The following is a 12,791-nucleotide window of genomic DNA, read 5'->3' as shown; positions in this document are numbered from 1 at the left end:
ATGTAAAAAATACAAATTCCTCTCACACAGACTCACTGTCTGTATTACTTTTGTTGGATCCAGTCATCCCGTAATTCACTTCCTGGTTGTCACTTAGTCTGAGTTGGATTTAGCTGAATGAGCATGTTCGGTATTAGAGTGTCATGAAGAGTTCATCCGACGTGAACTGGAGTCTCTGCCAGGACTGTCAAGTCTCAACAATTTTTACAGCAAAACTGACACAAACACTTATACAGTATAAGATGCACCGACTCGTAGACAGGCTAAGGAAACTATGTTGTCTGTATTGTTCTTCGGTAAAGATAGGAATGAAGGATACGATTAGTTTTGTTCCATTAATGAATGTATAAATCTAGGCTAAGTGAACGCCGGAATACCAGTAATGCTGGAAAAGCAGGTACACAGTCAGATATTCAGACGTATGAACTTGTGGTGTACGTCTTCGTTCTCTGCGTCTTGGAATTTTCTGGAAGTTCCCCCTGAAAGCTGAGAAGCAACATGGTTTTCTGCTTTGGTCAGGGCTTCATTCCCTCAGTCCGACCCAATCAAAGGCCTTCTGTTTGGGGGCAAAAGAGTCCAATTTCTCGGCCTCCCACAACCAAGTCTTTTGGTAGCTTGCGGAGAAGGGCCCACAGCGGGGAGGCGCTAAGTGAGCAAGAGCCTAGTGAGAGCCTGGGGAGTGAGTACACATAGCAGCTCAACTAATGGTTCCCTCACTGGGGGAAAAAAGGAATGCCTTGTGGGGGAGAAAAAAGCGAGCAGAGGGGGGATATATTAGTGCATGTGTGCGTTATTAGGAAGAGTGAGTGAAAGTGTGTGTTTTTTATTTCCCTGCAGTGCCTTCATTAGGGAGGCTCTGCGGGGAAATACGTTCAGCACTTCATTCATTATGTGCAGCCTTTACCTGTCATCTGTGCTAACACAGATAGGCAGGCGCACACAGACGACGATGAGACACGCACAAAACTGACACCTTGATGCAATTCTTCACAGAACGATATGTAAAGCAAGCAGCTCCATGGACTCCATCCGGTACAGCAGAGGTCTACACAACACAGGGACTGCAGAGAATAAATGAAGGCAGACAATGGAAGGATGGAGTGGAGGATACATCTCTCCCAAGAAAATAAACCAATGAAACAAACACCCAGGGCATGTGGGTCAGGTTTCACTGTGGTGACGACAGTTAGCACGAAGCAGGGGGCCATTGTAATCAAAACCTGAATAAAGAGCAGGAAACTGAGGATGATTTACTAGAAATTTTAAGGCTTGTCCAGTAAATCTCACTGACGGATTATGAAGGGGTGTGTATGTGAAAACATGAACATGTTAGCGGATAAAACGCTCTAGGATTGGTTTGTTCATATCGTCGCATCGTTTGGGTCGGTGTGAACATGCAAATGAAGTCTAGAGCGGATCAAACAGGCGAATCCTAGAGTGATTGTTTCTGTTGTTCTTGGAGCATTTCCAATTGAAGCCTAGAGCGAATAGAAGCGCCATGAACACAACCTCGCTCGAAGTGAATCAAACACAGGAAGTATCGTGATGAAGTAGAGTTCACGGCATTGTGGGTGAACAGTAGGGCCGGCGACGGTGCAAAACAGGGCTTTAAAACCACCAAAAGCATGGCAACTTGTTGTTGCTCCATTGTCAAATGTTGTTCTTGAGGTTTCAGTTTTTCTGCCTGGAGCTCTTTACTCCACTAAACTCAAGCATTTGGGTCATGTAACTGCACCAGAGGCTGTTTGGAGTGGATCAGAAGTTCTCTGAATGCAAACTGAGCCAAACCAAGGTGATAAACCTAGTCCGGGACTAAGCCGGTGTGAAAGCACCCTTAGGTTGGAGTAATCAGGTCAAATCATCTTCAGTTTTCCAGATCTATCATCAATCATTGTACATTTACATTTTACCTTCATCAGTCCATTTTATACAATCTGACCACTGTCCACAACATTCAATGGGAGTTTGTCATTTACTGAATATTTAATAAGGAACTAAATCCCCAAAACCATTTTTTTTTTTCTCCTGAAAACAAATGTATTCCGATACGAGGAATTGTTATTGATTGATTTTTGTCTAACTCTTGACATTTTAGTCAAAGTATTTCAATTTGGTGTATTTGTAAAAGTGACTGCCCTCTATTGATTAAAACCAGGCTATTACATTCAAACTTTGGTATTGGCAGAGAATAGTGGTTTGTGATGTTTTGGTGGCTTCTTACATCACAAACCACCACCTTTGGCCCCTCCCCTCCTGTAAAATTTTGCACTTTGAAATTGCAATAGAAATTTGCAATCTGTGTCTGGTAAATTGGATTGAGAGATTTGTGAATAGAGAGGAATAGTGAGTGTTGAGTGGCTAGTAAGCATTGCATAGATTGTTTTTTGGAGTTTTTTTTAGTATAGAATGGGCGTGTCTTAACTGCTCCAGGAGCCTCGTCCATATACAAGGCGTTTTTTTCAGTCAAAACCTTGGGGTTTAATAGTTTTTCTAACATGTTAGCTTTGAGGACAAAAAAGAACAGCCTCAAATATGTTATCAAGAGTTATTTGCTTTAAATACCTATTGGTAATGTTGGTGTTTACCATTAAATATAACATTAAAAAGTTGGTCCGGTTCCCTAAACTCTCAGTACCCTTCATCTGACACAACACAACCAGTAAAACAGTCAGAGATTCCAGGAGGCAGTTGACAATGTAAACGTTATGGTGGAGGAAATATCAGACATCAGTGAGTAAGATTGTTTCTCTTGTCATCTCCAGCCTCTGCTCAAATCCCTTTGTCACGCCTGAACTGATGGGCCTGAGAACAGCGCGCAGACGTCTGTTATGAGTGACAGTTCATGGCCCCGGGGCTGCTTGCTCCGCCTCCAGGTGAGGTCTGACCATCTCAGGTTACCTCCCAGGCCCTTCATTCATCTAGTATTTCTGCGTTCACTGTCTGTCAGGAACTACAGCCGTCACGTGACGACACCCTGTTCACTTTCTACACTGAGAAAGTTCAAACGATGCACCAACATACATCTATTGATCATAATGTGAGAGGCTGAATATATCCCAATGCATACGTAGAGTTTGGGGGAGCAGGGGGAGCATTTCCCCCCTAGTGGTCAACAGCTTTCCCAAATTAATTCAAAAAAATACAATGTACATATTATACACACATTTTAAGTGCCATAAAACACAGTGACTGTACAAAAAAAGAAAAGAAATCTACTTCAGGTGTGTAGTATAACGTTTCAGCAAAATGTTCCCAAACTTTTGAGACTTTAGGTTGGTTCTTCTAATTCGCGACACTGCGCCCAGCAGTTCACGTATGGTACTGCAGCAAAAATGAAGCAGAAAGCGGCCGCCGACCTGTATTTATCATTAATTTACAACATTAATTAACACGTCAATGCAAATTTTTGGAGTTAACATGATCAATTATGTCACTAATAATATTTGCATTATTGTATATGTTACACACATTGTGGTTGGGGCAAATCTCGAGACGGTCTATATATTTAATTCTATCTTTTCTCCTGGCAAGAATCATAAACTCCGCCCAGGTCCCAAGGTGACTGCAAGACTTAGAACAACCTGGACTGGATGCTAGTCAATCAAAGGATAAACTCTCACCCTCACACATGCAATTTCTCCTGTGGTCAATTTGAATTTGGCAGATTTTCAGGAGGACAGACCTGTGCACGCTCAGAGGGCCGGAGTGTCTTTGTGCGAGTGTGTGTGTGTTCATGTCAGGGTGTGTGTAAAAGGCCTCAGGTGTTGGGGTATCTGTTACAGTGATGCTTCCTTTCCCAGGTGAAAAAACCGGAGGAGAAAGTCAAATAAAATTTCACAGCCTCTGGTGACTGCTTGTGTTTCACCTTGGCTGGTTCGCCTACAGCTGTCAATAACTCTGCTAACTGTCTGATGGTTTCATTAATTTGAAGACCATTATTCATCAGTTCCGTGCTTCGGTTTTGAACCTTTCAAGAGTAAAAAATGTTGTCTTCGAATCAAGTTTGATGCCCAGCTACTCAAACATGTGTTGAAGTGGTTTTGGTCAAAAAACAGAACCTTAGATTTGTTCCCACGGTATCTGAAAGGATGAGTGACAGGACGGTCAGAGGATGTGATGCTGGAGAGAAAATGTATCAGTGTAAAATATGCAGAAGCTTGTTTAGTCTCTTCAGGGTATGCTACCAATCTGGCAACGCATGATGCTAATCTTCAATCATGTGCCCATAAAAAAAGTTATATTTAGACTAATTTAAAATGCCCTTTTTTTTTACATTTGTTGCCAGTTGTTTGTGAGAAATAAAATAAAATAAAATAAATGTGTCTTGTATAGGTAACAACAAACATATATTTGGTCTAATGTACATGTATCAAACTCAAGGACCGGGGGTCAAATCCGGCCCTTTAGAGGATCCAATTCGGCCCACATGTAAAAATGACAGAGAAAACATGAATTATTGTGTAAATTACTAACTAATCCAGTTGTAGATATCTCAAATTAACCAATTTAGTGAAACTCTACAATATTTTTTGGGGCCTGCAGTTTCCCTTTGTTTATATCACATGAATGCCGTCATTTTTAATTTCAAATTGTGGAAAGATCTCTAAATTTTTCCACAAATCCTGCAATTTCTCACAATCAATTGCACAAATTTCCTCTAAATTACACCAAAAATTGGCAACAAAATCACAAATGTTTGAAGTGAATTGAACTGATATTGAAAACTAAGTCAAAATTATGTAAAAAATGTTCTTTTTTCCCTCCATCTATATTCTGTAGTCCACTTGAGATCAAACTGGTCCGTATTTGACCCGTGAACTAAAATGAGTTTGACACCCCAGATCTAATGGAATGATTTTAAGATTTTTCGTAAAATTGGAGCGTTTATGCTTTTATTTTGAAATGGTAAAGATTGAAACTGGGACAACAGTTCAAATATCTGTATAATTATAGAGATATAAGTACGAGTCCACACCTATGTGCACCTTTTCTGTGGTCAAAGACAGAAACTACTCAAAGAAAATACTAAAAACTAGAGTCCAGAATGAGGAGATGTATTTAATTGATTTAAATCTTGTTTCCAATGCTTTTAAAGCTAGCTGCCAGCTGTTAATGATGAAACGACACTTGAGGGAGTGACTTTTTGTGGAGCTCTACAACATTATGATGACTTCTCAGTAAAGTATTAATAATGATGACTCCTGTTGGAGTGTGTGCTGAGGAGTCTGGCAGCCTTTAGGCGTCTGGCTCATTCCTTTAAGCTGTTCTCCATCAGTAATAGCACACAGACACACTCTCACTCACTCACAGTCACACTGAGAAATGCTTTAGCAGAGGCACTTACAATGACCAACAACCACACATACACAAATGCACGCACACACCATCTGATTTGCTCTCGATGAACTGACCGCAACACACAAACTGGCCTAAAAGGCAGACTATGGTGACTCAAACCTATTCTCATTCATCACTGTTTTCACTCATAAATACCACTGTGAGGAATTGATTTTCTCTCTGTTTCGCAGACACGCACACAAATGTTTCATCTTTTTTAACCCGCATAAATAATCATTTCTAATGACAGGTGGTCAGTGTTTTGCAGGACATTTGGTGCTCAGTAATAATGTTTTCTGTATGCCAGCGGTGCGACCATTAGCCTCGCTGTTCATCATCAATAATGTCTGACTAATACCACTGATTCGACTTCTGAAACAGTGATACAACATGACATCAATTTATAAATATACACCCTGCAGGTAAACTGTTTGTTTAAGGAGCTTAAATGTAAAGTTAACTATTTTATTTTGTTAAGAGTCATCTTTTATGGATTTGCACCATCTGCCTGTGTGTCATAGCATAGAGCTCAAACCAACCCACCAACTAAGTACAAAAGACCCCGTTTTGATTTTTTAATACAAGTTGTATTTTGAAAAGTAAAAAAGAGGTTGAATATTTTTCATTTCTTAAGTTTATTTTGAAAGGTTTCTGCGCGTCCCATCGTTATCTGAAGGAAAAATAATACTAAGCTGTAAAAACATTGTATTGAAATAAAAATAAACAGAAAATTTAAAAGGCATTGGCTTAGTTTGTTCATTTTGATTACTTTACAGTAGCTTTTTTGTTATGGTAACTAACCAGATTTTTCTGTTCAGCTCCGACATTGTTTTGTCACTTGAAGACAACAAAAATAACAAAACGACAACATAAACATACAAAATGACACCAAAACACACACAAAATGAGAATAAAAATATGTAAAATAAAAGAACAATTACAAAAAGATACAAAAAACGACAACATAAACACACAAAATGAGAGAATAATATACTAAACGATACCAAAAACACACAAAACGAGAACAAAAATATGCAAAATGAGGAGAATTTCTAATAAATGACACCAAAAACACACAAAACAACAAAAACACACAAAATGGTAGCTAACAAAAGGTTTTTGGCTTCCAATCTAATCTACTGGTACGCAAGCAGAACAAACAATCACATGTACACTAATGTACACAAATACACACACACACTGCTGTGGCCAGGAAAAATACTCTCTAACCAAATCTATGGAAACCAGTGAGAAAGGAGACACTGACAAACGATGTAGCCTCACAACGTAGACGGAGGTGCAATGTGATGAAGCTTGTGTGAAATCAAACACACACACACACACACTTCACTAAGACTGAACTTTCCAAGAATATTCATACAAAGACTGTAGACTGATCATTACACACGCTCGTACGCACTCATATACAAAAACTCCATTGGTTCTCAATGAAGCAGGAATATCATTATACAGTTAACCATACATTACAAATGGGCTGCCAACTGTCTCTGGAGTATCACATGACCCCCGTAGGATGCTCCAATTGGCTAGCTGGCAGAGCGCTGTAAGTATCAGGTTAGCGATTGATTGGGTAATGTGTGGTGAAACAGATGGAGCAGAGAGGAAGTGTATTCCCAGGAAAGCAGCGCCGAACCTCAGGTTTTACCCAAAGGCAGGTAACACACACACACACACACACAGATATGCGCACACACATATGTACACACTTTAGCGACACAATTCCTGCACAACTCTGTTTGCCTGTCCAGGCTCCGCCCATCTCTCTCTCTTCAGCACCTCACAGGATTTTTTTGCTCTGCATAGATCTTCATTATGTTAAATTATCGTCTCGTATTTCATTGGAATGAATCCACATGTGAGTGAGTTTAGACGGGGGTTTGTTCTGTTTCCTTCATTTTCTTTAAATCTGTCTTTGTGGTACAATAATTAACCAAAATACATAAAGCAGAATTGTCATATTTTTCAATAGTAAGATTTATTCAGGAGCAGAATCTGATGAGCCAGGGCAAGATTAAGGCTTTCTATTGGTCGACCACAACATCAAACACAACTGGCTACATCAAAAAGAGATTCAACTCACACAACATTTGTTAGAAAAAGGAAAAATTCTCATATGAAACTGAAACAAAAGATATATGTTAAACACGTGATTTAAACAAAAACAAAAAAAAATATATATATATATATATATGCAGTATATTCATATAAAAAACTATACTAGAAATGTGCAACTGGTGGCCCAAAAGTAAATGTTCAAAATTTCTCCAAAAACTTAAGAAAATACACACGATGACAACAAAAATAACAAGTACATGTAAAAATGACTTAAAACACACTAAATGAAAGAAAAAAATCACTAAATGACCCCAAAAACACGCAAAACAAAACAAAAAACCATACAAAATGAAAGAACAATTACTAAACAATACAAAAAACACAAAGCGAGATAACAATTTACTAGATAATACAAAAAACACACAAAACAACAACAAAAACACACAAAACGAGAACATTTTCAAAAAAAGGACACCAAATACACACAAAACAACAACAAAGACAAACCAAATAAAAGAACAATCAATAAACACACAAAACAACAACATAAACATACAAAATGACACATAAAACACACCAAATGAGAGCATGAAATTACTGAATGATACCAAGAACACACAAAATGACATCATAAACATACAAAATGAGAGAATAATTTACTAAATGATATCAAGAACACACAAAACAGCAATAAAAACACATAAATCAAGAGAAATATTTACTAAAATATACAAAGGACATACAAAATGATAGAATTTTTGAATAAATGACAGCGATTAATGCTGACGTAAATTGTCATTATGTGGCCTCCCACTGTGACCAAAGATGCTCATCTCTGATCTATATTGTTTTTTCTAGAAATCAATTTAACCACAGATTAAATTGAGGTAATGTCCATACATTTAAAGTAATTCAATGATTGCAAAGCAAACATGCATATATTAATGTGCTTGTTTTTTAAAATTTTCACGCAATCTCCAGCTGTATGAATTATGTATTTAGTCTGTTATTGAAATTTCACCCCACTTTTAGCATTTTAAACTCAGTGTAATCCAATGATCAATGAGCAGTGCTTTGGTGGCCGTTAGAGTCTTTGTGTAATCTTTGACGAGGAAATTGTTCCCATGTGAGTTAATACCACTGACAGGTCCACTATGTGTGAGTATTAATGGATTACTCAAACACTCAGCTAAACAAACAGCTGCCAGATCTAGCTAACCCTGCCTGTGCACACGCACACACACGCACACACACACCAGCAAAAAGGCTTCAGCAGATTAACTGGTCTGAAAGGCCATCATGTTGATAATACCAGTATTATCATGAGGACATGGGAAAAGCATATTTTAAAGTGGTGCAGACAATTAAAATTATGATGAGATTAAGTTATGTTTGAGTAGAAAATTAGGTTTTGTTGTTGATGAAAGCGTCATATTTGATCAAAGCATTGTCAGGTTAATAATGTAACACTTACTATCAGACTATGGAGTGATTTCTCATTTGTCTCTTTTCCTCATTACTCCAGCTTTACGCCGTGCAAGTTAAAATAATCACAAAAAGGTGGTTACGTGAGCATTTGTTACTAAAGGTCTGCATTGTCATGAATCTGAAGATACAATTCATGATTTGCATGTCACAAAATGATCTAGCCCGATACTTAACAATATGATATACACCATGACATACTGCAATATGAATAATTTACAAATTACACCTTTACAAGTACAAAATGGTATGAAATACAATTTATTTAAAAAAATATGTCAAACTTGCGAGAACAAGTAAATGGTAATTAAGTCAGTGTAATCCAAATATCAAAAACAAGTGCTATGTTTACCACAGTGATCCACAGAACGCAACAGGAAATCTGTGTCGATCAACCTTTACAATTCATCAATACCTCACAGCTTTGACTGTTGTAAATCTCTGTATTATATTTGTATATTTGTATTATTATTATTATTATCTTATTTTATTTTTACGACTGTAATGTGCATGTATCTAATTCTTATTTTTAACAATATTTTACTTAATTATGTACATATTAATGTTTATTCTTTGCTTAACATTTAATTTTTTTATTTGTAATATTTCTTGAGCGGCTGTAACGCAAGCAATTTCCCCCTGGGATAAATAAAGGACTTCTGAATCTGAAATTCAAGAAAAAACTTTTGCTTCTACAACAGATTCTGATTCTGTTGAGTTCTTAAATTATTTTAAAAATGTATAATAATAACCATGTTTTATGACAATAAAGTGCGATCATCTTCCAAGCTAAAATGTATTGAGGAGTGAGGTAGTTTAACAAGGTCTGATGTGGTTCACTGACACCTAGTGACCGGGTGTTTACGTGCTATATATGTTAGCGCAATTGAATGTTTTTTTCATTAAAAAATCGATTTGGACATTTTTTGGATAGATACAATAATCACACAGTGAAATATCGCTATAAACCTCCAAATTGATTTTTTTCTTTCGCCCTTATTTGTTACACTGCTTTCCCCGACTTTTAAGGTTGATTTAAGTACATCTTTCTTTATAGAAGATAGTGAGTTAATTTTATTCATTAAGTAATTTTTTACAGATAAAACTCACAAAGTGCTGTACAAACAATTCAGTTACATCCCGTTCAAAGAAACATGAAAAGACAATCGCATATAACGGGAGGACAAGAACGAGAGAACTGTGGGTCGCCATGGGCATGGGAGGCGTCCCGTATTCAGAAGAAAAAGTGGGAGAACAACAGGAGGAGAGGGGGAAAAAAGCAGGCTTTAAACTGAATTCCCTATTGTTCTATTAACTTTGTTCTTTTATTAAGATGCGCTGTTTTTTTTTTTTTTACAGGTTTTACAGTAAATACAGCACGATAAAGTATGTGAGAGTTGTGATGGAGAGATTGTGAGAAAAGGAACAGAGAGACAAAACACATCTTTGAGCCATGCAGTGAACAAAATATGGGACCTTCAGTGTGTGTGTGTGTGTGTGTGTGTCCTGGCACGTGTGAGGTGGTGTGTGGGCGTCGAGAGGGAAAGCTCATAAAACCCATGATCACATTGATGAGGTCACGGGGAGTGAAACCGGAGAAAGCCTTTCATTTCCTGTCTCATTCCATCCTTCACTCTCTCTCCGACCTCCATTCATCCATCTCTGCTCTACACGCTCGTCTGTTTCACTGCTGTTTTTCTCCAGTGACGCCAAAGTCTTTCTAACCCCAGCGGCTATCTGGGATTCTCACTGCATGTCACTACTTGGAAAGAAGAAAAGGAAGGAGGTCCGCAGGTTTTACCCTTTTTTCCCTTCACCACTGAGGAAAAAAAAGTCACTTTATGTACGTCTCTTGTCAAAGAAATGGTCAAATGGTTTTTTTTTTATTTTTTTTATCTCAACTAAAAACTAAATGTTTACATCAAATGCTGAAAATAAATGTGTGACAGATATGGTCGACTAAAATAAACACGATAAGAGTTTATGCATTTTTTTAAATATTCAATTAGCATTTATCAACATGATATGTGAAGGTTTGATAAGTTTGTTGAATACACAGACAAATTTGAAGACCAGATGATTTCTGATTGGATTATGTTCCATGTGATGAAATTTAGTTTTTATAAGTTAACAAAAATGTCAGTATATTTTTTTATCTAATGTGTGTTACCAGGATCTTGGAAAAATTAAATAGTCAGTCTTTAGTTGTTGTCACTTTAATAAATTTAGTTTATATCTTCTTATAAGCTGAATCAATTACTGGAGTAAGACTTATTTTGTGTCTTTTGTTTTTGTTTTGGAGTCATTCTGTTTATTTTTGCTGTTGTTTGTTATATTATGAGTCAATTTGTGGATTTTTTGTTGTGCTTTGATGCATTTTGATGTCATTTTTGTATGTTTTTTGGGTCATCTTTTTGTTTACTTGGAAAGCCGCATTAAATTTAGTCCATGGGCATTGGGGAGCAAATTTAGAGACGCAAACTTGTCATGTTGTAGCAGACATTTTGAATGTTCTGACTAACTAAAGAGCTGCACATTGGCACCTTACGATTATGCTTCTCAGGGATGAGTATAAATTCAGACGATGCAATTAAATAAAGATACACACGTACATCGATTCATCTTCTACACTGGAACATGTTCTCAGGGACAACACCAAATCTCCACATGTAATACATATCCTCACAAACTCATTATTCTTAGCATTGGTAATCTTTTCATCTATTATTTACACACTGTGCAGCACACTGCAGGTTCTTCAGACTAGAAATATATTCTTTAACAGTTGGTCCAGGTAATCCCAGATGAACAAAGAGCGCTACAACCTGCTCTCGTTTAGAGAAACTGTGAGAACTAGCCTCGCAGTGTGAGAGGCGAAATAAACTACACGATTCCTGACTTTCATCAACCGCTTTGCTTACATCAATTTTGTTCACATTGCAGTAAACGTTCAAAAACACCTGAGGTCCAGAGCAGTGGAGGATAACAGAGAAACAGTCCCGCTGCCGCTCTGCTTCTTACCGCTGCCTCAATACTGGCACGCGTTTGACAACATCTTCGATTTGGTGCATCTGGTAGGAAAATGAAAGGCGGGAAAAGCAGGAATGCCGCAGAGGGAGGGACTGTTTACTTTTGTAAACACATGAGCAACACTGGAAACACTGATTGCAGAAATGATGCCAAGCTAAAGAATTTAGCATCAAAACAAAGAGATGAGTTAGCGTCAGATGACATGATGCAGATATGAAAAAGGAAAACCGAGCATCTTGTTGTGTAATCGTCGTAAATATTTAGCATTTGTTTCTCTGGGGAGAAGATGGTGCAGCAGAGGCGCTAACTAACAGTGATTAGGTATTCAGTCTGAGGTTCAGCACCAGGGACCCGAGGCTTTCTGAGAACTGTGTCTCATGTATTTCTTTATTTATTTATTCCTGTTTCATAAAACAAACAAATTGGATAATGCGAAAGGGGAGTCTGGGATTAATTTTGAAGCAGCTGATTAGTGTACATTTATGTGTGTGTGTGTGTGTGTGTGTGTGTGTGTGTGTGTGTGTGTGTGTGTGTGTGTGTGTGTGTGTGTGTGTGTGTGTGTTGGGATGATTGTGTCTGGATCGACGCCTAAAAAGCCTTTAGGCTCGGTGTGGTCTGAGATACAGAGACAATCAAACCCCTCAAGCTCCTCCCACACATCGGCCACTCTTCCTCTTCTTATTCTTCTCTATAGTCACGTCACATTTTCCTGCTTTTCTTTAACTGGTTTCTTATTTCCAATTTGTCTCAAATCACACAATCACTTCACAACCATTGTTTATGCTTCCTTATTCTCTTTAAAGATATCCTCCACTTTTTTGAAGCAGAAAAGAAGAGCTCTCTTAAAGGATCTTTACTCTCCC

Source organism: Gouania willdenowi, chromosome 15 (assembly GCF_900634775.1).
Source record: "Gouania willdenowi chromosome 15, fGouWil2.1, whole genome shotgun sequence".
Taxonomy (NCBI): domain Eukaryota; kingdom Metazoa; phylum Chordata; class Actinopteri; order Blenniiformes; family Gobiesocidae; genus Gouania; species Gouania willdenowi.
This window is presented reverse-complemented; position numbering follows the sequence as displayed.